We start from the raw sequence: 6,284 nt of genomic DNA on the forward strand, positions 1-6,284 counted from the left end.
CAGCCAAGGGAATTCCTGGAGACAGATGGCTGTGGAGGCTGCTGGCCAGAAGCTGGGGGGGTGGCCGCCCATCACAGATGGTGATGGGGACAGCAAGACACAAATTTACCACAGGTGTTTCTACAGTAGCCCTTCTCAAAGCATGGTTCCCTGGAAGCCCTTAGGTTCCCCAAGGCCCTTCCAGGGGATGTGTGAAGTCAAAGCTATTTTTATAATAATTCTAAGACATTGTTTGCCTTTTCACTCTCATTTTCTAACAGATATACAATAGAGTTTTCCAGAAGCTACGTGGAACATCTGTACCTGTGAACCAGGCGTTGGAGAGACTGGCACAAAGAAGTAAGTCTCCTTACTCTTTGTTCCTTTGTTTTGGAAAATGAATCTTTCTGAAGAAAATATGTTTTATGTCATTCTGTAATGGGTTTATAGTGTTATTTTAAAATAAATTAATAAATGTTTAAAAACATTCTCAGTATTCATGTCTAATATAAATATCAGTAGATTCAACCCCCCAGGTCAGCGTCAGACATTTCTGGGGGTCCTCAAATATCAAGAGTCAAGAAATCCAGAGGCCATGAGGCTCAAGAGCTGCCGTGTAGAGGACGTTGTGGCTAGCAGTCCTGTGTGTCCACAAAATCAAACACACACATTGGACAAACACCAGGATACCTTCCACAAAAGAATTATTTCACTTAAGGATGTGGATTCAAAATCATACACCATTCCTATTACAAAAGCAGAAACCCAGATGATGTTCAAAAGTGTGTATACACTAGGGAGTAGGGAAATTGGAGGATGTTTACATTCCTGACGGGCCTCATGGTTTTCATTCATCCATTTATATAACCTACACAATGACAGCTATTTACGTGTTTCATACGATTTTCACCGGGACGCAGCTGATAACTGCAGGTAGAAAGTCACCTCAGAAGGCTACTTGAAATAATTTCTTAGTCTTCCATGAAGGTGGCAAGTTAAAATACTGTTCTCAGAAATCAGCAGAAGGTTCACAACCCTACCACACATATATCCGCATTTTTCTTTATAAATATGAACCTATGTCCACAAGTTTTAAGAATGATTTCAGGCCTTCAAAATTAAATCCATTTACAGAAACATTCAGGTCTTCAGGGATAGATACTGCCATTATGTGCTTATTGAAATTACACAAAAATGATAAGAAAAAATAAAACTACATTGCCTGATAAAATCTAATGTTTTCTTCCATTTAAAGGGCCTATGTAATATAGCTGACAATTCGAAACCTTCACAAACATCTAATGGCAATAATTATTGCTGAAATGTGTAATGACGCTAATAACTTCTGGAAACCACTTTTCCCTTGTGGCTAAAAAACCATGATTATAATTTTCTAAAATGGTGGAGATGGATAAAGACGGCCCCATAGCACTGTGGCCGAAAATGCAAAGTTGGGACCTGGCCCTACATGCCCCTCCTGGCTGCTCATCTACACCCTCTGTAACAAATCAGGAAATGTGAGTGTTTCCTGGGGTTCTGTGAGACGTCCTGGGAAATGACCTGACCTGAGGGGGAGGTCATGGGGACCCCACTTTGTAGGCGAGTCAGACAGACGTTAGGGTGAGATGGAGCTGGGACCCCTCCTAGGGACCTGCCAGGCCACCCCAAACATGGAAATAAAGGAGAATCTCGAGTTCATTCAAGGAAAAATACAGGCACCAAGCTGGTCTTGAAAACCAAACAAGCATCCAGGTAGGCAAGGAAGTAACAATAGCTCAGAACAACATCCGGCTCCCTCTAGAAACTAAAGATAACCCTGCCGCACATCCCTGAACTGTTCTCCAGAAGCCCAGAACCTCACCACCCGGGTCTAAATCCACCGGCACGCAGACCCCCGATAACCAGAACCGGGGAGTGAACTCAACCTGCCTTTGGTTCTAAATTTCTTCCCAAGGAACCTGAAGGAGGAGACCCCCACAGTCTAGAACTTGGCATTGGTTTCTGCTGACCCTAGAGTTTTGGATACAGCTTCTCCTGCAAATCAGAGAATCTTTGAATCCACTTATGACCTATGGGTCTCACTTCAAGATATCTCTTTATTTTTTTTAAGGTGAAACCTATGGTTAGCTTCCAAGTATTGGTTTGTGAATTTACCAGCAATCTCTTCCTCCCACCTTTAAAATCGTTACCTGTAGGCCACTGAGGAGCTCGGGTCTTAGCAAGAGCTGCCCGATTCTCCTTGCTTGGTGCCCTGCGAATAAACATCCTCCTTTCTCCACTGCAAAACCTCAGCGTGGACGTTTGTCTTACTGCGCCAGGCAAGAGGACCCGATTTGATTTGCGAACGGGGGTGCATCCCCCGCCGCTGGTGTCTGAGGCAGGCAGTCTGTGGCACTGGACCCTTCGCCTGCTGGGTCGGTGCTGGCTCTGGGCAGTTAGTGTCAGAATCAAGTTAAACTTTCGACACCAAGTCTGTGTCCAAGAGAACTGAGAAATTGCTTGGATGAAAACCCCACAATTGGTGTCAGAAGTGTTGTGCGTGTGGAAAAGTCATTTTCTTTTAGCCATTACTCAACTGTACATTCAAAAGGATTTTCAGGTGTGCCGCGCCGGCCGGAGGAGATACATGGGGCGCCCGTGGGCCAGGGCCAGGTGCAGGGACCTGTGAGCGGACCCCAGAGGCGGCGGCACAGTGGAGCTGCTGAGCGGGCTTGAGGCTGCAGAGGCGCCAGGCGCAGGGTGGCTGCCTCCCGGGGGAGGCGACCCGGGGGCCCTGCTAGGGTGACGGCTCCTGCCCTCGGCCTGGGGTCATGAAAGGTCTCGGTGACAGCCGCCCCCACCACCTCTCTAGGGACAGCCTAGACCCACCCCACGAGCCCGTTTGCAGGGACTGACCACAACTCCTACCTGCTGTCGCCCACGGACGCCTTTGCTGGCAAGGCCCGCTTCCCTGGGCAGGACACCCTGCTGGGGGATGGCCTCTTTCCCCACAACAACCAGCTGCCCCCGCCCAGCAGCACCTTTCTCTACATCCACGACAACTCCCACTTCGAGGTGCCAGAGGAGAGCCCCTTCCCCAGCCATGCCCAGGCCACCAAGATCAACCGGCTGCCCACCAACCTCCTGGTCCAGTTTGAGAAGCAGCTGCCCATCCACTGTAGTGGCTTCAGCACCCTCCAATTCCCCCATGGTGAGACCAAGGCCCGTGGCGAGAGCCCTGGCTGCATCCGCCACCTGGTCCACTCAGTCCAGCAGCTTTTCTTCACCAAGCCACCCTTACTGGATGGCACAGTGGGCAAGCTCGGTGGCAATGGCAGCAAGAAGGGTGACATGGAGGACTGGCAAGGGCCAGAGGGCCAAAAGCAAGGAGCGGGCCAAGGTTGGGGAGCCCAAAGGGCGCAGCCGCTCCAACATCTCAGGCTGGTGGAGCGCCGATGACAACTTGGATGGCGAGGCCGGCACCTTCCGCAGCAGTGGCCCAGCCTCCGGGCTAATGACACTAGGCCGCCAGGCAGAACGCAGCCAGCCACTCTACTTCATGCATGCCTACAACACCCTCAGTGGGCACATGCTCAAAGCCACCAAGAAAACACCACCCAGCTAACGGTCCCACCACCCCCGCCTGCACCCCCAGCCACCTGCCCCAGCCTTGGGGTGGGCACTGAAACCAACTACGTCAAACGGGGCTCCTGGTTCACTCTGACCCTCAGCCACGCCCACGAGGTCTGCCAGAAGACCTCGGCCACATTTGATAAGAGCGTGCTCAAGCCCAAATCCTGCCACCAGGGTCTAGCCTACCATTACCCGCAGGTGCCTGGTGGTGGCGAGTGCAGCACCACGATGCTGTCCCCATGCGAGACGGATGCCGCAGCCGACGGCCCCAGCCCGTTCCGGCTCATGCGCAGCAGCAGCTACATCAAGGCCATGGGTGACAAGGACAGCGACGAGTCCGGCCGCAGCCCCGAGCCCTCACCCAAGACTGCAGCGTGGCGCCAGAGCTATCTGAGAGCCATGCAGCCGTCACTGGGAGAGCAGAGCAACCCCCACAGGAGTCTGGACTGCCTGGATTCAGTGGACATGCTGCTGCCCTCCAAGTGTCTGGGCTGGGAAGAGGACTACATGCCCATCAGTGACAGCCTCAACGACTCCAGCTGCATCAGTCAGATTTTGGACAGGCCTCCCTGATCCCCCAGTTGTTTGGCCATGAGCGGCAGGTACGGGAGGCAGAGCCGAGTGAACAGGATGAGGCGGCCTGCGAGTCAGCCTGCAGCGAAGCGGAGTCCACAGCGGCGGAGATGCTTGATTTGCCACTGCCCAGCTGCTTCCGCTCCCACAGCCCCAGCTACCTGCGTGCCATCCAGGCAGGCTGCTCACAGGAGGAGGACAGTGTCTCCCTGCAGTCCCTCTCCCCACCACCCAGTACCAGCAGCCTCAGCAATAGTCACAGCCTTCCGAGTTCATCATGCCTCGTGGCGTATAAGAAGACCCTGCCACCGGTCCCTCCATGCACCACTTCAAAGCCATTCATCTCAGTCACAGTCCAGAGTGGTACTGAGTCTGCCCAGGATACCTTCCTGGACAGCCAGGACCACAAGAGCGAGGTGACTAGCCAGTTGGGCCTGAGCAACTCATCAGACAGCCTGGACAGTGGTACCCGACTGCCCAGCATGACACGGGGTGGAGTCGCCCCAGCCCCTGAGGCCCCAGAGCCACCCTCAAAACATGCAGCTCGGAAAAGTGAATAAGGGACGCTGACCAGCTCTGAGTCCCACCCCGAGGCCACCCCCAAAAGGAAACTGTCATCAATAGGAATACAAGTTGACTGCATTCAGCCAGTGCCAAAAGAGGAGCCCAGTCTCACTACCAAATTCCAGTCCATCGGGGTTCAGGTAGAGGACGACTGGCAAAGCAGCGTCCCCTCTCACAGTATGTCCTCCCAACAGGACACGGACTCAGATACCCAGGATGCCAATTACTCAAGCTATAAATCATCTGAGAGGAGCCTTCCGGACTGTACCCTTCACCCCAACTCCATCAGCATCGATGCTGGTCCTTCACGGGCCCCCAAGATTGCCCAGATCAAGCACAGCCTCTCCTATGGAGACAACAGTGACCCTGCCCTGGAGGTGTCCTCGCTGCACCCACCAGACCCCAGCTCGAGACTTCTTCCAGCTCCCCAGCAGAGCCGGCACAGCCACGGACCTGCCACCGAGACGGCTACTGGTTCCTAAAGCTACTGCAGGCAGAAATGGAGCAGCTGGAAGGCTGGTGCTGCCAGATGGACAAGGAGACCAAAGAGTACAACCTCTCTGAAGTCTTAGGAAAAGTCCTCAGTGCTGTGGGTAGTGCCCAGCTACCAATATCCCAGAAATTCCAGCAGTTCCTTGGCCTCTGTGAGCAACACTTGAACCCTGATGCCAACCCACGCCCCATAGCCCGGGACCTGGCAGGGTTCTGGGACCTGCTACAGCTGTCCATCAAGGACATCAGCATGAAGTTCGATGAACTCTACCACCTCAAGGCCAACAGCTGGCAGCTGGTGGAGACCCCCGAGAAGAGGAAGGAAGAGAAGAAACCACCCCCTCCGGTCCCGAAGAAGCCACAAATCCAAGCCGGCAGTGAGCCGTGACAAGGCCTCAGATGCCAGCGACAAGCAGCACCATGAGTCCCACAAGAGACTCCCGGTGGCCAAGTGGGCAGCTTCTGTGAGGCAGAACTCAGCCACCGAGAGCATGGAAAGCATCAAGATTTATGTCCTGGAAGCCCAGACCAGGCTCTGAGACCATGCAGGAGGAAAGAAAACGATTTTAAATCATTAAAAAACACAAAAACCAAGTGTGAATGGAAAAATAAAAAATAAAAAATGATTTGTAAATAGATCGTCTGGGACTTTCAGGTATTCTGTTATGAACACCAAGCCTGCCTTTCTCCAGGGATCGCCTCTGTCTACCCTGAAGTTTTCCTCTTTACAATTCTGATTTTTTGTTGTACGTCCCCTCTGTCTGTAAACTGGTGTGACATTTTGGGAGAGATTCTCGGCTCCATTTTCTCACTAACTGAGGATCCAGTGTGATAGTAATCATGCTTCCACAGCAGTGATGGGGTTCCTTCATTTTCCCGATATCCCACTGTTTATTTTGTTTTAAGTAAAACATCTTCCCCTTCAACCTTAGTATCAGGCCCATGTCCCCTGAAAGGCCCTTTGTCAGCTGTGACGTTTTTCCTCCTGGGATCTTTGCTGCTCTGATGGCTGACCTTCTCTTTCAGGGCTGCCTTTCTTGAACCCTGGGCTCCGGTGTCTTTCT

General features: G+C 52.5%; 1 pseudogene; it reads left to right on the forward strand.

The window, feature by feature from the left end:
• Window positions 1-2,789: 2,789 nt before the first annotated feature.
• Window positions 2,790-5,759, forward strand: LOC134738480 (disks large-associated protein 4-like; annotated as a pseudogene).
• Window positions 5,760-6,284: the final 525 nt, after the last annotated feature.

Source organism: Pongo pygmaeus, chromosome 17 (genome assembly GCF_028885625.2).
Source record: "Pongo pygmaeus isolate AG05252 chromosome 17, NHGRI_mPonPyg2-v2.0_pri, whole genome shotgun sequence".
NCBI classification, from domain to species: domain Eukaryota; kingdom Metazoa; phylum Chordata; class Mammalia; order Primates; family Hominidae; genus Pongo; species Pongo pygmaeus.